This window comes from Equus quagga, chromosome 15 (assembly GCF_021613505.1).
Source record: "Equus quagga isolate Etosha38 chromosome 15, UCLA_HA_Equagga_1.0, whole genome shotgun sequence".
Taxonomy (NCBI): Eukaryota; Metazoa; Chordata; class Mammalia; order Perissodactyla; family Equidae; genus Equus; species Equus quagga.
In genome coordinates this window covers 62,625,849-62,651,640 of record NC_060281.1, presented here as the reverse complement: position 1 = coordinate 62,651,640, position 25,792 = coordinate 62,625,849, and the positions used below count along the sequence as shown (strand labels likewise).

The following is a 25,792-nucleotide window of genomic DNA, read 5'->3' as shown; positions in this document are numbered from 1 at the left end:
ACACACACTTTTGATTTTTTTAGCTGTGATTTAGCCTCTCTGCCAACATCTACTGAACATTAAGTTTACTAAGGACACTTTAGTTAGTTCTGCAAGAGAAATATCATAACAGTAACAGAAAACTAAGCCTTTGGTTCTAGAACTTTCAATATCATGACAGATAGAGCCTAATGTCACCATTTAGCTCCATGCCTACGCCTGCCAAATCCCAAATACACACTAAAAACTCTTCTACTCTGAAAGTTGTTTAAGGAAGATATTCTGATTCATTATATTCATAAAAATTAAAGTGCATTTATATTCCTACCGATGTACTGAATTTCACTTCATTTTTGCATTATACTTAGTAATAAGAACTCTTTTTTACTGTGCTCAAATAAATATATTGACATTGTTACAAAACCTAGAATGCAGACAGACATACAGGCAGAAGTGTGAATTTGCTAACTGTTCTAAATATAGCAAAGTTGCTAAAAGTGCAGCTTCTAAGGTCAAATACACCTGAGTTCAAGTCCTGGTGTTCCAATTTACTCATGCTGTTCTAAACCTCTGTTTTCATATACGTAAAATGGAGCTAATAATAGAACCTTTCATAAGGTTACAATTAAGATTACGTAGGATAATCCTAGCGAAGCACACTACGCAGCATATAAAAGACACCAACAAATAATACAAAACCTCACCAACAAGCCCCTGTGGAACACCTCAAGTGCTCAAGGCTGCAGATGCCCCAGAAGATGAAGGTGAGGTTCAGAGCACAACAAGGAGAACTCGCTGATTATCTCTATCTTTCTATAGTGAGAAGTTAGATGCCCCGGCCCCTGCCTTCAGCCTGCAGTCAGGTAGGAGATCAGAGGCATAGTCTCTGAAGAAACCAAAGAGAAGAAACCAGGACTCAGGAACAACAGGCACAGCAGAGGGGACTGTCAACCTGCACAGCAAACAGTGGACTTCCTCAGGCCGCTCCCCTCCCTGCTCTCACACCATTGTCAGCAGGTTGTGCAGACTGTTCCTGCCCAATTCCACCCTGTCTGGATAACTAGAACCTCACTCTCTGGAGAAACTGAAGAGCCCCAGGAAAAAAAGAACCAAAGATCCTGACATGGAAGGTTCTGAAGCTGGTACCTGAAGGTTACTGTAAATATTCAGTAAGATTACCTTGTCACGAAAAAAAGTTAATCTTGTCAATTTGCTGTTTCTCTGTTTAACCTGAGGGGTAACTCAAAGGTCACAGGATTTATCAGCTTGTTTTACAGAAGAGAATGGCTTCAAGGATCACCACATAACCAGCCCCCAGCTGCCACTGACCCCAGAAGTCAGACTGCCCAAGGGCTTATCTGGAGTGAAAGAAACACAGATTACCCCTTTGTTTCTCTAAAAGTCCTCCTGCCAAGCCCCTTAGCTCTACAAAACCCCCTCCTTTCTTCTCTTGTTAAGATGTATCTGAAAGAACCCAGGCTCCCACCTTCTCATTTTGGCCAATTCGAACAAATCTTTCTCTACCTCCAAGCACCAATGTCTCATTGTTTGGCTTACTGCACATCAGACACAGGAACTTGCGATTAAGAGGTCTGGTATCAATCCTCCTATAAGTGAGCATAAGTGAGGCCATCTTGTTATGCTAAATGGCCCCAGCCCCTCCTTCGTGTGACTACTTGTTGCTCTGCACGTACTCTAAAAAATTTACATGCTGTCCTGATTTATGGCCTCTGCTCACATATGTACTCCCCAATAGCTTGATAAATTGAAACTTTGTTCTATGAGTTTCTTTCCAGGAACAGGCTGACCACAGGCAGGAAACATACCTACAAGGTATCCATCATAGTTGATGGAAGAATGAAACAACGTGATGCCTGGAGCCCATCATGACTAGAGACCAACATCCCTGGACCCCTCCTCACTACCCATTTTCCCTATATAACTGCCTCAAGATTCTGTAATCCTGGAAGATGAGTTTTTGAGACATTAGTCACCCATCTTCCGATTAGCTGGCTAATCTAATTAAACTTCCTGTCTCGATCTCTACCTCTGTTGTGATTAACTGGCTCAGATCACAGTGGGCAGAGCAGCCCATTTCGTGGTATCACTCCCCAAAAAAGGAAGAGCAACTTGCAGTGACATCACTTAACAGAGAAGCCACTTACACTCTGCCCATACACAGACTAATCAGCTATTCACAGCCTCACTCTAAAAAACATGACGACAGCTAGAGGCTATAAGATGGTCAAGGAAAATATGTGAGAAAGAGATAGAAGTCAGATAAACTAAAAGATCCAGAAAAAATAGATAATGCAGGTGATATGGGCTGAACTGTGTGCCCTCAAACAAGTCACGTTGCAGTCCTAACCCCCAGAACCTCAGAATGTATTGAGAGATCAGGCCTTTAAAGAGGTGATTAGGTAAAATGAGGTCATATGGGTGCCCTCGTCCAACGTGACTGGTGTTGCTGTAAGAAGAGATCAGGACCCAGACACACAGAGGGACAACCACATGAGCACACAGGGAGGAGACGGCCATCTGCAAGCCCAGGAAAGAGGCCTCAGAAGGAAGCAACCCCGCCAACACCTTGATCTTCAACTTCCAGCCCCCAGAATCATGAGAAAATACATTTCTGTTGTTTCAGCCACCCAGTCTATCAGACTTTGTTATGTGAGCCCTAGCAAACTAACACAGCAGTTAACAAAAGGAAAAAAAAAAAATCCAAAAGTATTGCAGACTTTGATCCCAAATCAATATCTGCAGAGGGAGAAAATTTTTATCCCTAAAAGAACAGGATGCCATGAAAAGGAATCAATCCAAGAATAAGAGCTCTTGAAACTTTCAAAAGAAGCAAGATTTGTATCACCCTATTAATGCAGGAACTGACTTGGTTTAACCAAAGGTAGGAATAAATTTGCACATAGGCAGCTGTGTTTGGGGAGTGAGGAAAGAGAATAAAGAGGGAGAAGGAGTTAAAATTTTTTGCCTAAAATTACTATCAACATAATGGCAGATTAGACACAGAATCTGGAAATGTGGAGGTGGATGCCAGAAGAGAGAGCTAAACGAGTTTGGGGTGTGTTGCATAACAAAGAATATGACTGACCCTGGTCCCTGGTTTCTGGGAGGGAGACTCAAAATCCAAGAAGTTCTTGTTCTTCATGAGCCCTTCAGACCATACCTGAGTCTACGCTAACAAAACAACTCAAAATCAGGCCAAACCAGAAGGAGCAGCCCTGTGACTAGAGGGCTGGGGTTTTCCGCCATGTGCTATCAGGCTGCCTCCTGTGGAAAAAAGGAGCAGGCTGGAGAGGGAGGTCAATCACATGGCCCAGGATGCAATCAATCACACTACGTCACACATTTAATACAATTAAAACGGCAGGACAATGACAATAGAAAACAAAGGACTGGAAAGATCTTACCCTTCATCCAATAAACCAAATGAGACAACTCAAGGTTCCTGAGCGTCTCTCCTTCCCTATCACACCTCCTGAACCAAACAGTCAGCCTCTTTCTGCCAGAATCCAAAGTCAACTATTCCTCTCAATTCTAGAGTAGCTCTCCCAGCTAAGACCTTCATCTCCTCTCCCTGGATGTTGAAACAGATTCCTAACTGGTTTCTTTGCCCCTGTTACCTCTCCACTGCAATCCACCCTCAGCAAACACCAGAGTTAATTCTCCAAAATACAGATCTAATGCCTATCATGCCTGATTTAAAAAAAGAAATCTTCCATGACACCCCACTGCTCCAGTGGTCTCTAGTGTCCACAACATCCTTAGCATTTTATTAAAACCTGTCACAGCTACCCTTCTACATTTCTTACTTCACCCTCAGTCATTTCCCTCATTTATGAGACACTAACCACCTAAGCCCGTTCACCTGTTATGAACTGCCAAGTACTTTTATGCCTTCATGATTTCATTTGTCTTTTTTTCAATTAAACAGAAAGTCTTCCAAGTTTGTTAATCCTTACCAGACTTTCAAGGTCAAGCTTAAACGTCACTTTCTCTAAGAAAGTCTCCCTGACCACCCCCTACAATGTTTTTGCCACATAACTCTAATATTCATTGTGTTAAATCTTAGATATTACGTTTGCGTCTCCTTGTGAAGACACATGATGTTTAATCAACTCTCTATCCCCAATGCCTGTCATACATTACCTGACAGAAAATAAACACGCCGTACGACTGCTGAAAGCGGCTCAGTGAACGTCCTCCGAATGCCTCACAGTCTCAGTGGGACACTGGACTTACAAGAGGACAAAGAGAAGAACTGCGAGGGGGAGAAAACAGGGATGGGGGGAGGCATTAGGCTACACACGCAACGACAAAACAAACGTGAAAAGACACTGTACACCACAGCATCAAAATAATAAAATAGGAATAAAGTTTCAGAAGAAGTGCAAAACTTGTACTTCAAAAACTCAAAAATGCTGTTGGAAGAAATTAAAGAAGACCTGAATAAACGGAAAGACATGGATAGGAAGACTCCATGTTGTTAAGATGGCAACACTCCCCAAGTTGATCTGTAAATAAAACGCAATGCCTCTCAAATTCCCAGCTGGCTTTTTTAAAGAAACTGACAAGCTGGTCATAAAATCCTATGGAAATAGAAAGGACCCTGAATAGCCAGAACAATCTTGAAAAAGAGGAACAAAGTTGGAGGACTCAATTCCTAATTTCAAAACTTACTATAAAGCTACAGCAATCAGTGCAGTGCCAGCATGAGGAGAAAGATACAGATCAATGGAATAGAATTCAACGTCCAGAGAGAAAACCGTTACATTTATGGTCAATTGATTTTTGAACAATAGAGAAAAAAATAATCGTTTTAACAAATGGTGCTGGGACAACTTGATAACCACATGCAAGAGACCAGAGTTGGATCCCTTCCTTTATCACACACAAAATTTACTCCAAACACAATGTAGACTTAAAGGTAGAAGATAAAACTATAAAACTCTCTGAAGAAAACACAGAAGTAAATCTCTGTGACCTCGGGGTAGGCAAAGCCTTCTCAGATACAACACAACAAGCAACAAAAGAGATACATCAAACTTGATCAAAATCAAAAGTTTTTGTGCTTCAAAGGAAGCCCTCAGGAAAGTGAAAAGACAACCCGCAGAATAGGAGAAAATATTTGCAAATAATGTATCTGATAAGAGACTTGTACCTAGAACATAAAAGAACACTTAAAACTCAATAATAAAAACAAGTAATACAATCAAAAAAATGGGCAAAGGATCTGAATAGACATTTCTCCAAGGAAGATACAAAAATGTCCAATAAGCACATGGAAAGACGCCCAATGTTATTAGCCATCAGGGAAATGCAAATCAAAATCGCAATATCTTTATACCCACTAGAAGGCCATAATCAAAAATGCAAAAAGTAATGTGTTGGCAAGGATGAGGAGAAATTAGAACCATTGTATACTGCTGGTGGGAATGTAAAAGGTACAACCACTCTGGAAAACAGTTTGGCAGTACCTTAAAAGGTTAAACATAGAGTTACTATATAATTTATCACTTTCACTCCTAAGTATTACCCAAAATGAAAACATATGTCCACACAAAAACATGTCCATGAATGTTTAGAGCAGTATTATTAATAATAGTCAAAAGTGGAGTAAACAATAGTCTATCAAGTGATGAGTGGGTAAGAAAACTGTGGCACATACCTATACAATGAAATATTATTTGGCATGAAAGAAAAAAGAATGAAGTACGGACACGTGCTACAAAACAGATGATCCTTGAAAATGTTACACTAAGTGAAAGAAGCCAGTCACAAAGAACTACATTCTATGTAATTCCATTTATATATAAATGTCTGGGATCTACAGACTGGAAAGTAGATTAGTAGTTGCCTAGGGCTGGGTGGGAGGTGGGGGAAGGCCGGGAGGAAATAGAGAGTGACTGTTAATGAGCGTGGCCTTTCTTTCTGTAGGGATGAAAGCTCTAAACTTGATTTTGGCGATCGCTGCACAACTATGTGGCTATACGGAACACCACTGAATTTTACGCTTTAAATGGGTAAACTATATAGTACATGAATAAAGCTATTTAAAATGACAATTGAAAAAAATTCTTCAGATAAGTTCAGGGAGGAATATAAAGGTTACAATACTTTACTAGGCTGTTTCAGAGAACTTCAAAATCACATAGTACACACAGAGATTGGATACCCAGTTTTCACCTGACAGAACACCCCAGTCCACCCAGCACAGGGCAGCGAAAACACAGTCATAAAGCCACAGTCTTATGGCGTGAGGAATCAGAGATTGACCTTTGGGCCAACAGAGTAGCCAGAGAGAGAGAAACGAAATCCTGGAGAGGAGGGAGCCACAGAGGCAGAAGGAATATGACTGAAAGCCTTGGCTGACGCCTGAACTGCACATGCACAGGATGTGCGGGAGAAACACCAAATAGCATAGTGAAGGGCAACAGGTTGAAGGATGGAAAAAGTAAGCAGTGATCGCAGCTACTGCCCACCACAGGGGAGGCAAGAGTCTGAAATGCAGATCTAGTCAAATTAACAACACCTGCAAAAAAAATTCAACACTCCTGAGAAGAATAAAACAGAATCCAAAGTCTCTAAAATGTATTATCCATATTCCTAGGATACAATAAAAATGACTGGACTCATTAAAAATAACTGAAAAATATGGAGACCCTAGTCAAGTACAAAGCAGACAATAGAAACATCCCCACAAGGTGAGCCAGATCAGAATTAGTAAACAAGAATCTGAAAGAGTCTATAACAGGCTCCTAAACAAATATATGATCATAATGAATGAATATATGGCTATTAGAAAGAGCAGAATTGAAACTATAAAAACAAATAAAATGCAAATTCTAGAACTGACACATACAATATCTGAAATGAAAAGTACACTGATTGGATTAAACAGAAGAAGGAAGTTGAAGAAACAGTCAGTGAACATAAATGAAACCGGTAAACAGTTAGTTATTAATGATTGCATAGCTAATAGCTAAAGGTTTTTTCTTTTTTGCAATGACTGATTATAACTTTTAGCTGTTTAACCTGCCCATTGTTAACTGGCTGCTCAGGCAACATGCTGACTCCCACACGGCTCCTACAGATAACGTCTCCCTGGAGCCTGGGTCACCATGGTAATGGGTGTGTGAGCTGTTTTTCAGGAATTAGAACCCCTTGTCCAGTTCAGGCCAGTTGAGACCACGAACCCATCAACTGTGTAAGCGCAGATGCCCAGTAAGTGACCTTTTGATATCAAGAGGCTAAAAATTCCACCCCCAGATCATGCTAACACCACCATTTTGTGAATATGGGTCCTATGAAGAGGCATGGGGTCTGACCACACTTGCGCAGATCATCAATTACCTCACCTCTCCTCATCTCCAATCATCTCTGTGCACACTTGAGACCGCCTTGCCGCCTTCCCCATAAATATCCCTGGATCCCCATTTATGGAGAGGAGGACTTGAGACTCGTTCTCCTTCTTCCTCACCTGGCTGCCTCATGATTAAAACCCTCTCTTTGCTGCAATCTTGTCATCTCAGTGACTGGCTTTCTGGGCAACAGGCAAAAACAAACCAGATCCGATAACACAAACACAGATCAATAGAAAGTATCTAATATGAGGAATAGGAAAAAAAGAAAAGAAAGCGAAGAGAGATTCCGCAACATAGGGACAATATCAAATGCTCTGATATAAGTGGAGTCCCAGAGGAGAGAAGAGAAGGAACAGAGCATAAAATATTTGAAGAAAATATGAGTGAAATTTTCCCAAATTTATTGAAAACTATTATTCTAGACATTCAAGAAGTCCAGCAATCACCAGGCAAGATAAACACAAACAAAACACACCTAGACACACTGAAGTCAAACTGCTGGAAATCAAAGATAAACAGAAACTCTTAAAAGCAGCCAGAGGAACAAAATGACACATTATACAAAGACGAATGACAATCCAAATGATGATATCTTCTAATTAGCAAAACTAGAGGCCAAAAGACATCTTTAAAGTTCTGAAAGAAAAAAAATATCAGAAATGAAGGCTTTAAAAAAGGCATTTTCTGGTGTCAGGAAGACCGCACAGCCATATGCAAAAGAATGAAACTGCATCCTTATCTTACGCTATATACAAAAATCAACTTAAAATGGATTAAATATTTTAACGTAAGACCTGACACTGTAAGACCCCTACAAGAAAATACAAGGGGTAAACTTCTTAACATCAGGCATAGTGATGATTTTTTGGATTTGACACCAAAAACAAAGGCAACAAAAGCAAAATTAAACAAGTAAGACTACATCAAACTGAAAAGCTTCTGCACAGCAATGAAAATCATCGACCTATGAAAAGGCAACCTATGTAATGGGAGAAGATATCTCCAAATCATGACACAGGGTGGCAAAATGGATTAAAGAACAAGATCCAACAATTTGTTGCCTACAGGAAACACACCTCAGCTCCAAGGACAAACACAGGCTCAGAGTGAAGGGGTGGAAGACAATACTCCAAGTTAATAGCAAAAAGAAAGCAGGTGTCGCAATGCTTATATCAGACAAAACAGACTTCAAAATAAGGCAGATAAAGAGAGACATAGAGGGCCAATATATAATGATCAAAGGGACACTTCATCAAGAAGAAATAAGGCTGATAAATATCTATGCACCCAACACAGGAGCACCAAAGTTCATAAAGCAACTATTAACAAACCTAAAAGAAGACATCAAAAATAACACAATAATAGTAGGGGACCTCAACACCCCACTCACATCAATGGGCAGATCATCCAGACAGAAAATCAACAAAGAAACAGTGGAGCTAAACGAAAAGCTAAAACAACTGGACTTAATACACATATATAGAACACTCCATCCACAGACAGCAGAATACACGTTCTTCTCAAGCGTGCATGGAACATTCTCAAGGATAGACCATATGTTAGGAAACAAAGCAAGCCTCTACACATTTAAAAAAAGTGAAATAATAACAAGCATCTTCTCCCATCATAATGCCATAAAGCTAGAAATTAATTACAAGAAAAAAGCTGAGAAAGGAACAAGGATGTGGAGACTAAACAATATGCTATTGAACAAGCAATGGATCATTGAAGAAATTAAAGAAGAAATCAAAAAATACCTGGAGACAAATGAAAATGATAATGTGCCATACCAACTCACATGGGATAAAGCAAAAGCTGTTATTAAGAGGGAAATTCATTGCAATAGAGGCACACCTTAACAAACAAGAAAAATCCCAAATACGCAATGTTAAACTACACCTAACTGAATTAGAGAAAGAAGAACAAAGCCAAAAGTCAGCGCAAGGAGAGAAATAATAAAAATCAGAGCATAAATAAATGCTATTGAAACAAAAAAGGCAGTAGAAAGGATCAATGAAACAAAGAGCTGGTTCTTTGAGAAGATAAATAAAACTGACAAACCCCTAGCCAGACTTACACAGAAAAAAAGAGAGAAAGCTCAAATAAACAAAATCAGAAATGAAAGAGGAGAAATAACAACAGACTCCACAGAAATACAACTGATTATAAGAGAATACTAGGAAAAACTATATGCCAGCAAAATGGATAACCTAGAGGAAATGGTTAAATCCTTAGACTCCTACAATCTCCCAAAGCTTAGTCAAGAAGAAGCAGACAATTTGAACAGACCAAGCACAAGGAAAGAGATTGAAACAGCAATAAAAAGCATCCCAAACAATAAAACCCCAGAACCAGATGGCTTTCCTAGGGAATTCTACCAAACTTTCAGAGAAGATTTAATACCTATCCTTTTCAAGCTATTCCAAAAAATTAGGGAGGATGGAACACTTCCTAACACATTCTACGAGGCCAACATCATGCTGATACCAAAGCCTGACAAGGACAACACAAAAAAGGAGAACTACAGGCCAATATTGCTGATGAACGTAGATGCAGAAATTCTCAAAAAAATTTTGGCAACCCGAATTCAGCAATTCATCAAAAGGATCATATATCATGATCAAGTGGGATTCATACCAGGGACACAGGGATGGTCCAACATCCGCAAGTCAATCAACGTGATACACTACATCAACAAAATGAAAAACAAAAACCACATGATCATCTCAAGAGATGCAGAGAAAGCATTCGACAAGATCCAACACCCATTTATGATAAAAACCCTCAATAAAATGGGTATAGAAGGAAAGTACCTCAACATAATAAAGGCCATATATGACAGACCCACAGCCAACATCATACTCAATGGACAAAAACTGAAAGCCATCCCTCTGAGGACAGCAACAAGACAAGGGGGCCCACTTTCACCACTCCTATTCAACATAGTACTGGAGGTGTTGGCCAGAGCAATTCGGCAGGAAAAAGAAATAAAAGGAATCCAAATAGGGAATGAAGAAGTAAAACTCTCGCTGTTTGCAGACGACATGATCTTACATATAGAAAACCCCAAAGAATCCATAGAAAAACTATTAGAAATAATGAACAACTACAGCAAAGTAGCAGGGTATAAAATCAACATACATAAATCAGTAGCATTTTTATACACTAACAATGAACTAACAGAAAAAGAACTCAAGAACTCAATCCCATTCACAACTGCAACGAAAAGAATAAAATACCTTGGGATAAACTTAACCAAGGAAGTGAAGGATCTATACAATGAAAACTACAAGACTTTCTTGAAAGAAATTGACGATGACATAAAGAGATGGAAAGATATTCCATGCACATGGATTGGAAGAATAAACATAGTTAAAATGTCCATACTACCTAAAGCAATCTACAGATTCAATGCTATCCCAATCAGAATCCCAAGAACATTCTTCACAGAAATTGAACAAAGAATCCTAAAATTCATATGGGGCAACAAAAGACCGCGAATTGCCAAAGCAATCCTGAGCAAGAAAAACAAAGCCGGTGGAATCATAATCCCCGATTTCAAAACATAGTACAAAGCTACAGTGATCAAAACAGCATGGTACTGGTACAAAAACAGGTCCACAGATCAATGGAACAGAATTGAAAGCCCAGAGATAAAACCACACGTCTATGGACAGCTAATCTTCGACAAAGGAGCAGAGGGCCTACGATGGAGAAAAAAAAGTCTCTTCAACAAATGGTGCTGGGAAAACTGGACAGTCACATGCAAAAGATTGAAAATTGACCATTCTTTTTCACCACACACCAAAATAAACTCAAAATGGATCAAAGACCTAAAGATTAGGCCGGAAACAATAAGTCTTCTGGAAGAGAATATAGGCAGTACACTCTTTGACATCAGTTTCAAAAGAATCTTTTCAGACACTATAACTCCTCAGTTGAGGGAAACAATAGAAAGAATAAACAAATGGGACTTCATCAGACTAAAGAGCTTCTTTAAGGCAAGGGAAAACAGGATTGAAATAAAAAAACAGCTCACTAATTGGGAAAAAATATTTACAAGCCACTTATCCGACAAAGGGTTAATCTCCATAATATACAAAGAACTCACACGGCTTAACAACAAAAAAACAAACAACCCGATCAAAAAATGGGCAGAGGACATGAACAGACATTTCTCAAAAGAAGATATGAATATGGCCAAGAGACACATGAAAAGATTTTCATCATCGCTAATCATCAGGGAAATGCAAATCAAAACTACACTAAGATATCACCTTACACCCGTTAGATTGGCAAAAACATCCAAAACCAAGAGCGACAAATGTTGGAGAGGTTGTGGAGAAAAAGGAACCCTCATACACTGTTGGTGGGAATGCAAACTGGTACAGCCACTATGGAAAACAGTATGGAGATTTCTCAAAAAGTTAAAAATAGAAATACCTTATGACCCAGCCGTCCCATTACTGGGTATCTATCCTAAGAACCTGAAATCAGAAATCCCAAGAGTCCCTTGCACCCCTATGTTCATCGCAGCATTATTTACAATAGCCAAGACGTGGAACCAACCTACATGCCCAGAAACTGATGATTGGATAAAGAAGATATGGTATATATACACAATGGAATACTACTCAGCCATAAAAAAAGACAAAATTGGCCCATTCGCAGCAACCTGGATGGACCTCGAGGGTATTATGTTAAGCGAAATAAGCCAGTCAGAGAAAGACGTACTCTATATGACTCCACTCATAGGTGGAAGTTAATATATTGACAAGGAGATCTGATCGGTGGTTACCAGGGAAAAGGGGGGGTGGGGGGAGGGCACAAAGGGGGAAGTGGTGTACCCACAACATGACTAACAAAAATCTACAACTGAAATCTCACAAGGTTGTAATCTATCATAATATTAATTAAAAAAAAAACATAGAAAACAAAAAAGCATTTGACAAGATCCAACAGTCATTTATGATAAAAACGCTGAACAAAATGGGGATAGAAGGGAACTACCTCAACATAATAAAGGCCGTATATGACAAAGCCACAGCCAACATCATAGTCAAAGGGAAAAAACTGAGTGCCATCCCCCCGAAAACAGGAACGAGACAAGGATGCCCTCTATCACCACTCTTATTTAACATAGTACTGGAGGTTTTGGCCAGAGCAATTAGGCAAGAAAAAGGAATAAAAGGAATCCAAAAACGGAGGGAAGAAGTGAAACTCTCGCTGTTTGCAGACAACATGATCTTATGTATAGAAAACCCCAAAGAATCCATTGGAAAACTTGTAGAAATAATCAACAACTACAGCAAAGTTGCAGGGTATAAAATCAATTTACATAAATCAGTAGCATTTTTATACTCTAATAACGAACCCTCAGAAAAAGAACTCAAGAACACAATACCATTCACAATCGCAACAAAAACAATAAAATACCTTGGGGTGAATTTAACTAAGTGAAAGACCTCTACAACGAAAATTACAAGGCTTTTCTGAAAGAAATGGATGACGACATAAAGAGATGGAAAGACATCCCATATACATGGATTGGAAGAATAAACATAGTTAAAATGTCCATTCTACCTAAAGCAATCTACAGATTCAACACCATCCCAATCAGAATCCCAGTGACATTCTTTACAGAAATAGAACAAAGAATCCTAAAATTCATATGGGGCAACAAAAGACCCCGAATTGCTAAAGGAATCCTGAGAAAAAAGAAGAAAGCTAGAGGCATCACAATCCCTGACTTCAAAACATACTACAAAGCTACAGTAAACAAAACAGCATGGTACTGGTACAAAAACAGGTGCACAGATCAACGGAACAGAATTGAAAGCCCAGAAATAAAACCACACATCTATGGACAGCTAATCTTCGACAAATGAGCTGAGAGCATACAATGGAGAAAAGAAAGTCTTTTCAACAAACGGTGCTGTGAAAACTGGAAAGCCACATGGAAAAGAATGAAAATTGACCATTCTTTTTCACCATTCTCCAAAATAACTCAAAATGGATCAAAGACCTAAAAGGTGAGACCTGAAACCGTAAGGCTTCTAGAGGAAAATGTAGGCAGTACACTCTTTGACATCAGTATTAAAAGGATCTTTTCGGATACCATGTCTTCTCAGAGAAGAGAAACAATAGAAAGAATACACAAATGGGACTTCATCAGACTAAAGAGTTTCTTCAAGGCAAAGGAAAACAGGACTGAAACAAAAAAACAACCCAATAACTGGGAAAAAATATTTGCAAGTCATACATCTGACAAAGGGATAATATCCATAATATATAAAGAACTCACAGAACTCAACAACAAAAAATCAAACAACCCGATCAAAAAATGGGCAGGAGACAAGAACAGACATTTCTCCAAAGATATATGGATGGCCAATAGGCACATGAAAAGATGTTTATCATTGCTGATCATGAGGGAAATGCAAATCAAAACTACACTAAGGTATCACCTTACACCCATTAGAATGACAAAAATAACTAAAACAAATAGTAACAAATGTTGGAGAGGTTGTCGAGAAAAAGGAACCCTCATACACTCCTGGTGGGAATGGAAACTGGTGCAGCCACTATGGAAAACAGCATGGAGATTCCTCAAAAAATTAAAAACAGAACTACCATATGATCCAGCTATCCCACTAATGGGTATCTATCCAAAGAGCTTGAAGTCAGCAATTCCAAAAGTCCCATGTACCCCAATGTTCATTGCAGCATTATTTACAACAGCCAAGACGTGGAAGCAACCTAAGTGCCCATCAACAGATGACTGGATAAAGAAGATGTGATATATACATACAATGGAATACTACTCAGCCATAAAAAAGAACAAAATCGTCCCATTTGCAACAACATGGGTGGACCTTGAGGGAATTATGTTAAGTGAAATGAGCCAGATAGAGAAGGACGATCTCTGTATGATTCCACTCATAGGAGGAATTCAAAAATGCAGACAAATAGAAGAGATTAGTGGCTACCAGGGGAAAGGTGGGGTGAGGGGTGGGCACAAAGGGTGAAGGGGTGCACCTACAACACGACTGACAAACAATAATGTACAACCGAAATCTCACAAGATTGTAACCTATCATTAACCCAATAAAAATTAAATTTAAAAAAAATTGAAGATTGCCAGACTATCAATTATTTCTCCTCAAATAACTAAAAAAAAAAAAAAAGAAAAAGAAAACTGGCTACAACCCCAACACAGAAACCTAATAGAAATTATGCCGGTTTCTGGTTGGAATGGTGACAACATGCTGGAGCCAAGTGCTAACATGCTTTGGTTTAAGGGATGGAAACTAACCCGTGAAGATGGCAATACCAGTGGAACCATGCTGCTTGAAGTTGTGGATTGCATCCTCCAGCCAACTCAGCCAACTGATAAGTCCTTGCATCTGCCCCTTCAGGACAACTACAAAATTGACAGTATGGGCACTGTGCTGTGAGCTGAGTGAGACTGGTGTTCTCAAACCCAGCATGGTAGTCACCTTTGGTCCACTCAACATTACAACTGGAGCTTTGAGTGAAGCTCTTCCTAGGGACCACGTGGGCTTCAATGTCAAGACAGTGTCTGTCAAAGATGTTCATCGAGACAAGGAGGCTGTTGACAGCAAAAACGACCCACCAATGAACAGCTGGCTTCACAGCTCAGGTGATTATCCCAAGCCATCCAGGCCAAACCAGCGCTGACTTACGCACCTGTGCTGGATTGTCACACAGCTTATCCTGCCTGCAAGTTTGCTGAGCTAAAGGAGGTTGATCATCGTTATGGGAAGAAGCTGGAAGAAATTCTTGAAATCTGGTGATGCTGCCATTGTTGACATGGTTCCTGGCATGCCCATGTGTACTGAGAACTTCTCTGACTATCCTCTTCTGGGTCGTTTTGCTGTCCAGGACATGACACAGACGGCTGCTGTGGGTGTCATCAAAGCAGTGCACAAGAAGGCTGTGGGAGTTGGCAAGGTCACCAAGTCTGCCCAGAAAGCTCAGAAGGCAATTACGCTAATACCTGCCTCCCTCCTCTTAGGGGTGGAAGAACGGTCTGAGAAATTGTTTGTCTCAACCAGCCATTTAAGTTTAACAGTAAAATACTGGTTAACGATAACAACGCACTGTAAAACCTTCAGAAGAAAAGGAGAATGTTTTGTAAACCATTTGTTTGTGTGTTTGTGTGTGTGTGGCAGTTATCAGTTTTTAAAATCACTATTTTTAAATGGAAACAACTTGACCAAAAATCTGTCACAGAATTTTGGGACCTATTAAAACAAAGTTTAATGAGAAAAAAAATTAAAAACAGAACTTCCATACGATCTAGCAATGCCTCTTTTAGATATATCCAAAGGAAACAAAAATCATTATCTTGAAGAGATACATGTACTCCCAATGTTCATTGCAGCATTATTCACAATAGCCAAGATAGGGAAACAACCTAAGTATCCAACGATGGATGAATGGATAAAGCAAATATGACATACATACACACACACACACACACACTGGAATATTATTCAGCCTTAAAAAAGAAGGAAATCTTGCCACTTGTGACAACGTGGATGAACCTGGAGGGCATTACATACTAAGTAAAATAAGCCAGACAGAGAAAGACAAATATCGCATGGCATCACTTATAGGTGAAATCTAAAAAAAAAAAAAAAAAAAGGCTAACTCAGGGCCGGCCTGGTGGCACAGCGGTTAAGTTCGCACGGTCCAATTCCCAGGCGCAGAGCTAGCACCACTCATCAAGCCATGCTGTGGCTGGTGTCCCACATATAAAATAGAGGAAGACGGGCATGGATGTTTGCTCAGGGGCACTCTTTCTCAGCAAAAAGAGGAGGATTGGTGGCAGGTATTAGCTCAGGGCTAATCTTCTTCCAAAAAGAAAAAAAGGCTAACTCAAAGAAACAGAGTTGGATGATGACTGTTGGGGGCGGGGGGGGATTGGAGAGAGGATGGTAAAAGGGTATAACCTTTCAGCTATAAGATAAGCAACGTCTGAGGATCTAATGTGTAACATGGTGACTATAGTTGATAATACTGTATTGTATAATGGAAATTTGCTAAGAGAATAGAATGTAAGTGTTAATACCAATAAAACCAAGCAAAAAAAAGTAAATATGAGAAGTGATGGATGTGTTAATCAATTCGATTATGGGAATCCTTTCACAACATATATGTATATCAAATCATCACATTGTACACTTTAAGTATATTACAATTTTATTTGTCAATTAAACCTCAATAAAGTGGAAAAACAGGCATTTTTAAATAAAGGAAGTTCACTGGGAACAAATCTGTATGACAAGAAATGCTAAAGGAAGTTCTTCAAACTGAAGGAGAAATGCTATCACATGATAACTTGGAAGGAGATTTTATAATGTGAAAGGATGAATTCATCAGAAGGACATAATCTAAACTGTGTAGACATCTAATAATAGAGCTTCAAAAAGCATGAAACAAAAGCTGTAAGATACGGAGAAATAGATAAATCCACAATCATGGTTAGAAATTTTAACATGCCCTTTAAGTATGGATGACAATTAGATTAAACCAACAAACCAACCAAAATCAGTAAGGCTATGGAAGAAATGAACAACAGTACTCAGCATCTTGACCTAACCGGCATTTACAAAACTCCTTTTCAAGTGTCTACAGAATGTTAACCAAACAGACTTACATGCTGGGCCATAAAATAAGTCACAATGAATTCCAAAGACTAAAATTCCAAAGACTATGAAGGAATTAAACTAGAAAGCAAGAGCAACAAAATATCAAGGAAAGTGTCCAAGTATTTGGAAATTAACATACTTCTGAACAACCCAACAGTCAAAAAAGAAATCAAGAGGAAAACAAGAAAATATGTTGAACTAAATGATAATGCAAATACAATAAAAATTTTCCAAAATTTTTATTTGAGTGTAGCCAAAGCAGTGCCTTAAAAGCTTATATTAAAAGGAGAAGGATTTAAAATTAAGGATCTATGTTTCTACCTTAAGAAATTAGAAAAAGAAGAGCTAATTAAACCCAAAGTAAAGGTGCAGGGAGGAGGAACAAAGGAAGCAGAATGAGGAAAATAATAAAGAGTAGAAATCAATAAAACAAAATAAAAATGGAGAAAAAAACTGTAAAACCAAAAATATTTATGTAGAAATTAACCAAATTGATAAACCAAGCAAAGCACCCCTTATAAAAAGAAACAAATGACCAAATTCAGGAATGAAATAGGGGATAACGAGAGATACTAAAGACATTTTTTAAAGAGTAATAAAGGAATTATGAACAACATTATGCCTATGAATTTTACAACTTAGATAAAATAGAAAAACTCCCTGAAAGGACAAGTTACAAAACTAACAAGATAATCAGAAAATCTGAATACCTTCCCATTTATTAAATAAATTGAATTCATAATCAAAAAGTTTCCTACAAGGAAACTCGAGACCTAGATGGTTTCACTGATGAAATCTATCAAACATTTAAGGAAGAAAAAATACCAAGCCTACATGAATTATTTTAGAAAAGAGAAGCGAAGGGAAAACATCATGACCAAGCGGGGTTTACTGCAGTCACACAAAGGTAGTTTAACTTTTAAAATCCAATCACAGTAGATCACAGTAAAAGAACAAAGAAAAACCACATGTTCATCTAAATAGAAGTCATTGACAAAATTCAACACCTATTCAAGATTGAAAACTCTCAACAAATTAGGAATAGATGGGATCTCCTGAATCAATGAAGGACAATAATGGGGATGGAACCCATCTAACATCATACTTAATGGTGAAATACACAACGCTTTTCCCCTAGGACCAACAATAAGGCAAGGATGTCTCTCTCATCTTGTCTGATATAGATAACACTGTTTGAGAGGTTCTAACCAGTGCAAAAGACAATAAGGCAATTAAGCTAAAGAAATAAATGACACAAAGATTGCAAAGGAAGAAGTAAATTTTTTCTATTTGAGGATGACATGATTGTTTATAGAGAAAATCCCAGGGAATCTGCTTAGCCACTAATAGCACTAATAACTGAATTTACCAAGTGCACAGCATTCACAGTCAATACATAAAAATTAGTTATTTTTCATATTCTAGTAGCAGATAATTAGAAAACGAAATTTTAAAAATTCTATTTTATTTTTCTATTTGATAAAAACCAAAATACTGGGCCAGCCTGGTGGTGCAGCAGTGAAGTTCACATGTTCCACTTCAGGTGCCCGGGGTTCACTGGTTCGGATCCCGGATACAGACATGGCGCTGCTTGGCAAGCCATGCTGTGGCAGGCATCCTACGTACAAAGTAGAGGAAGATGTGCACGGATGTTAGCTTAGGGCCAGTTTTCCTCAGCAGGGGGAAAAAAAAAAGAGGAGTATTGGCAGCAGATGTTAGCTCAGGGCTAATCTTTCTCAAAAAAAAAATTTTTTTAAAACCCAAAATACTTAAAAATACATTCAACAAAAGAAATGCACAAGACTTCCACACTGAAAACCTCAAAATATTGCAGAGAGAACTAAATAAGTGAAGATCAACAACATGGCTATGGATCAGAAGACTCCATGTTATTAAAATATCAATCTCCCCAAACTGATGTAGAAATTAATACAAGCTTATATAGAGAAATTGGCAAGCTAATTCTAAAATTTCTATAGATATTCAAAAGACCTAGAATAGCCAAAACAATTTTAAGAGGTGAAAAAAGTTATAAAACTTATAGTACATGACTTCAAGACTTACTATAAATTGTCTACAGTAATCAAGACAGTATGTTGTTGGCTAAGAATGACCTAATGATCAGCAGAAAGGAACAGAGCTCAGAAATGGACCGACACTTACATAGCCAGTTGATTTCTGACAAAGGCACCAAAGAAATTCAAGGGAAAGAAAAATACTTTTATCAAATACTGTGGAAACCACTCGGTATCCACATAGGGGAAAAAAAACTTTAACTACAACCTCACATCACTCACAAAAATTATTTCAAGATAGATCATAGACCTAAACAAAAAACTAAAATTATAAACTTTATGTAGAAGATAAAATAAGAGAATATCTCCACTACCTGGGGATAGGGAAAGATTTTTCTTTCACTATAACAATAACCATACACTGAAAATCCTGATATATTTAGACTTCATCAAAATTAAAACTTTCTTAGCAAAAGAAAATAGGCAACCACAGACCAGCAGAAAATATTCTCAATAGATACAGCTGACAAAGGAGTTTGTACAATGAACATGTAAAGAATTTTTTCAACTTAATAAGACAGACAACCGATTTTTTAAAAATGAGCAAAGGATCCAAAGATATTCTTCACAAAAGATGTATGAAGTCACAGTTTTTAACAGATATATATGATATATATGATTGATAGATTCATAGACAAATGTACATATTTGGTACACTGTGTGTGTGTGTGTGTGTGTGTGTGTGTGTGCATCCTAACTCTGTACACTGAGAGCCTACAAGCAGCAATACAAGACTAGTAATGAGCACACCTAGCTTCCAAATACCATTGTGTAATAAAAGAAACCAGAGTCCTTGAAGAAATGGCTGATTCCAAGTCTGAGGCAGAGCGAGTACAGGATAAGCCTGAAACATTTTGTTGTGTCAGTAAGGAAGTACTCAAAGAATGATGAGAACATGTCAAAAGGTAATAGGAGCCACACTGAAGGGGCTCCCATTGCCCAAATCTAAGAGAATCTGAGCATCAAAAAAAATAATAGCAAAAGAATATATGTAACTCCATCCTAATAATATAAATCAATGAACAAATACATAGGGAAGAAAAGAAAGCTCTCCCTTACTATAGAATGTTAACTAATAAATAAGGAAGTTAGGATGCAATTAGAAATTATCAAAGGACACTAAAACTAGTGTGTGGCAAAAGAATATTTACATAGCCTCAAAGTATCTCTCTACAAATTGACTGATTGCAAAGGGAAAAATAGTAAGTTTACAGAATAAAGATCTGACAAACACCACATTAACCAAGTGATTAAAATTAAAATCACCACTGTTGAGACAGACATCATGCCCTTCTTGATAGGATACATTAGGAAGAATCTAACGTAACTTCTGTAATGTTCCTGCCAAACATGCATAACCCAAATGTAATCAAAAGAATCATCAGACAAACCTAAACTGACAGATATTCTACAAAATAATTGGCCTGTACTCTTTGAAAATGTCAAGGTCAAGAAAATCAAAGAAAGGCTGAAGTACTATTCTATATTAAAGGACACCAAAGAGACATTATGAGTAAAAGTAATGTGTGATTCTGGATGGATTCCAGAACAGAGAAAAAAAAATGTTCTATAAAGTACAAAATTGGAAAAATTCTGAATTTTTCCATTTGAATTTGAACTCTGGATTAGATAGTGTTATTAATGTTAAATTTTCTGCCTTTGATAACTTTACTATGATAATATAAGAGAATGTTCTTGTTCTTAATAATTACATACTGAATATTTAGGAGCAAAAGGATGATGTTTGCACTGTGTTTTCAAATGGTTCAAACAAATATACACAAACAGACTGACAGAATGGTGAAAACAAATGGGGCAAAAAGTAAACAACTGGTGAGACTAGTTAGAGAGTTTACAGTTATTATTTACTATAATTAAGAAAAAAGGTTTAAGGAGTGAGTTACTTTACTCTTAAAAGTTTTAAGTAAGTTTGAAGTTATATCAAAATTAAAACATCAAAAATAATGCTTTGGTAATATTTTAAAATAAAGCAAAACTACATCAAATTAACATTCTCCTGCTAATTAACACATAAGGCCCCCTGTTAGTCAAAATCAAAAGATAAATATTTATTTTCACATTTAACATTAGCAAAATGCACAAACAAGCGATGAATAAGATGATATTAAATAACAGTCATACTAGGTGATTTAATAGTTAAATACACATAAAATTATAGACGTTTCAGAAATAAGTATTCTTTCAATGGGAGCACAATATTGCTCTCTCTCTAAATATGGACAAAAGAGTAAAAAGCGTGTTCTGAGAATGTGCTTGAAAACTATTATAAATTGATAAACCCGAAATTTAGTAAAGTAACACATATTAATAAAAACTTTCAAGAGAGCAAAGACATATTTCAACACAAAGTTCCAACAACTGTTTTAATAAACAGAAAATTATATTGCCCCAAAGATACCATAACACTGCAGGGAAAACAAATATAAAGGAAAGAATGAGTACTTAACATGCCTCATTGATTAATGTCTACAAATGAACTCTAGACAAAGGAAAATACTTCATTCAACTGGCATGGAAAATTGGACCACCACTGAGTGTGATTTAATTATCTTGACATTATTAATCCCTATCCCCAGTATTAGACTATAAAATAGATAAGCATGTGGCTTCAACTGATTACTTTCAGAATCCAGCCTAGTTCACACAAAGAATCAAATCTTTAAACAGAAATATTCTATAGTTCTTATTTCCAGAAAAACAGTAGGATCAAGACTTTGTAAGTAAAGAAATTACCACTGACATTAATATTATTGAAAGGATGATTAATAAGATCACACTGCCAGCTACCCTTGACATGGCAGTTTTGATTGTCAGCAGGAGGGTACACCTGGATCTCACAGAATCAAAGCCAAGAGGCTTGATCCAATTAACGTCTAACCTGTCACCTGAAGAAACTGTACCCCAGAGATGGTATTGTTTCAAGGTCACACATCTAATTAGTTACAAAACAGACCAGATCCTTGGTTTCCTGACTCACTGGAGTCTAACATTACTCTTTCCTTTACGCCCACCCTGCATCCTATGAGGTCATCTGTGTATCTGACAGCCCATATTCTAAGAACCTTAGCTATTTCTTAGGTGACTAGAATACTGGCTCATCCTGGTGTGAAACAGAAAAAACCTAGAATACTTCTGGTCTCAAAGAAAAGCAACCAAAATGAAGCAGGACAGGGCATTTCTAATTTACTCCCAATACTCCAAATATATTTTGAGGGCATTTATAGAGGATCATAAAATCTTAACTATGTTATCCTCAAAGTTTGCCCAAGTAAAACAAAGTAATGTCTGGTAAAAACAGGTAATGTCTGGGCCACTATGGATAGTCATGAATCAAAATGTATTATCTATTTTCTTACTTATGATTGAAGACTACAGCTCTCTTCCAGACATATGAGTCAAGGCAGCTGAAAATCCAGTGTTCATTATATTGATTCATATGCAAAACTTAAACGGCACCTCCTTTCCATGAAGCATCACCTACACATCCCCAAACGTGGACAAACCATTATCTCAGGAAGACCATCAAGCCGTTTCATTTAGAAATATAAGAATATTTGCTGCACAATGCAATGTCCACAGTACATAAAACAGTGCCTGCCACACAGTATGCATTCGGTAGTTATTTGTAGAATGAAGTAGGGAAAGACAAGTGTCTCTTCAACATACCTCCAAAATGGAAGCATCCTGCATTATGGATAATGTTGTTATTTTCAATTTCACAACCCATGCCACGCTAACAAGAATATTTTTAAAGGAAAAGGCTCATCTACAGTTGTCATTAAGTGCCTACAGATTTTCCTCAAAGATTTTCCAAATGCAATAAAACAATAGTTTTTGAAAATCTGTCATAAGATCTTTATTATGTAAATACACTGAACAGAGGTTAACAAAAGTCTGTCTCTGCCTGTCATAAACCTCATTTGTTTAATTAAAACAATATACAGTCTTCACATTACACAGCCACGGAAGATCAGGAAAGAGGTAAGAAATAAACCTACCCTAAAAGTACACACCACAAGCTCATTTTATCTTTTGAAAGCGGAACAATGGAGACAAGAGGTAAAGTAGCTATTATTACTCACGTAAGGAAAATTACCACAGATAGAGAATAAGCCACTTTTATTAGGGAGTATCCTTGAACAAGTACACTAATAATCAACAAAGGATTAAATAATACAAATGGGCAAATGACAAAAGTCGACAGTACTGAAGTACCCGTTGGGAATTTCACCTGCATGCACAGGTACACGTAGAGAGGCTGCAAATTACTACACACTGGCTCTCAGCCTAAGAACTATACTGCACATTTATTTGCTGTCAGTTACCAAACAGAGTTACAGGCTTGCTACAAAAGGAATCATAACTCTGATGTCTCCAGACTCAAGTTAATTTTCCAAGCATTTTTTAACTACCTGGATCTGAATGGGGATAAATAAAACTAGGAGGACCTTTATAGGAATTAACCAGTTAAGAGACATTTGTCTGATTTCTTTTGATATATGGTATTCAGTGAATAAACATACACTTATTAGTGATCTTTTTTTTAGTAGCAGAATAAAAAAACAGTACAAGTCTGTTACATGAATAAGCCAGTATAGTTTTCAGCAAATGATAGAGTGGGACAAAGAAATGCACATTTCTGGATATAAGGAAGCACTTTAATACATTTCATCAATGATGTATTTTCTGTAGACGGAGTGAAACATACAGGCATAAGTATTCTCTTGCTTCTTGGTAGTGTTTCATTAAAAAAAAGAAATGAAATAAACTGAAATAATTTCTAAACTTGATGCCTTGATTTTTTTAATGTGAAGTCTAGGTTTTCCACAGAATTATCATTTTGTGACAAATAAATAAATTGAAAACACATAGGACATCTTCACACAAGGACAATATATGACAATGCCCTTCAAAAAAGTTTGGGACTTTTTTCATTTAAATTTTATCTTTTTAGACAAGTAATAGATTCACTACCTGGTAATCTAGATTTATTTTAATAAACAAAAGTATATCCAAACTGTAAGTCTCTGAATTAAAACTTGATAGAACAAGCTGAAAAACTTAACATCCATGAATAGTCTGGAGACCTGGGTTCTAAACCAAGCTCTGGCACTAACGATTAAAAACCCTTGGTTACATTTATTCCCTCTCAAAGTGTTTTCTCATCTATAAATAAGGTGGCTGGATGAGATCATCTCTGCCTTGCCCCTTTTGTTCTAGATTCTAGGAGAGTCTTACTTATAGGACCAAGCTTTTAATTACTAATATAAGACCACAGAAAACTGGCACTGCCTAGCTTTGCTCAATTAAACTAAACTATAATAAGAGTATGATATTATTCATTTTAATATTTTGGTATTTACTATAAGACATATTTTATTATATCATTAGAAGATTCCGAATTTTTAAGACCTTATGTTTAGACTAGTTAGGTAGACTATTAGATGGCCTACTGATTTTTCTTTAATAGCAACATATCTCTGCAGGTTAAGAGAAGAATAAACTATCCCTCTCATTTTCAAAAGTTACAATGTAAAGACTAGGCTATAAAACTTTTACAGATATGTTTTAATGAATTATTAAAAGTAAACCATTGTAACAATTTACCATAGATTAAAATGCACAATTATTTATATTCCAAAAAAACCATGGGGTTTTTTTTCACTTACCTGGTTTGCTAAATATAGGGAGAAGGAGAAACAGAGAGAGAGACTGAGGTAAGCAAGGAGAGGAAGGGGATCAAACAGATAAAAAGACAGATTTTTACCTTAGCTTGAAAACTACCATTTAATTAATAAGCCAAAGAAAAATCTGGAAGAGATACTAGAAATAAGCATAAGTCATTTCTGTATTATGGCACAGAAAAAGAAAAATCTGCCGACCTGGTAATTTTCTCACTGTGTTAAAGCATCTGTATTACGTTTTCACCTTGCATTCAAAGTCTACAAAAATGCTGATGAGGGGAGGCGATTTTAAAAACGTTAAAAATAGCTTTTTAAAAAAAATCTTCACAAACAGCTTTGAAAATATTCACCCAGCAATTGCGTATAACTCAGAAACTAAAAAGTAAATAGCTTCACAAAGCTTAAACTACAACTCCAAAATGGTTATGAATTAATAATTTTAAGATACTACTTTTGAAATACTTTTGAAAACAACTGTTTAATCTTCTATATTATAAACCTCAGACTATTGAACGAGAATCTGTTGAAACTGCAAGAGCTCTTAAGGAACCAGAGTTCAAGCGACTTGCCAAGGTCTCATGTTTCTGCATTTTTTCCACAACACCATGAATAGAATTCAGAAATCAGCAAAACAAAACAAAATAACAAATTTAAGTATTTTATCACCAAATCTAGCAGGAAACTATTCATTAAGGATGAAAATGTAATCACAGGAATTTACTGAGTCTGCAAAAACGGCTTATACACTAAGACAAGCCATTAAGTTGACAGCCTTTAAGAAACTGCAATTTAGTATGAAAGAATATGAAGCTCCCTTCTGCACATGATCTTAACCACTGAACCAGCCCTTTAACCCCTCCTTCCTCTTCCCACAATAATGAAGCATTAAGAATTACTTTATAGTGGCCGCCCACCAGCCGAGCGGTTAAGTTCCTGCTCCGCTTCGCGCCCAGGGTTCACTGGTTCGGATCCTGGCG

The 25,792-nt window shown here is 37.3% G+C and overlaps 1 protein-coding gene and 1 pseudogene across 5 annotated transcripts in view; one reads left to right on the top strand and one right to left on the bottom strand.

Annotated features, from left to right (window-relative positions):
- Positions 1 to 25,792, bottom strand: part of EXOC2 (exocyst complex component 2) — a 203,679-nt gene that overhangs the window by 148,901 nt on the left and 28,986 nt on the right. The gene's annotated exons all lie outside the window — the stretch shown is intronic.
- LOC124227119 (elongation factor 1-alpha 1-like) lies at positions 810 to 25,424 on the top strand (annotated as a pseudogene).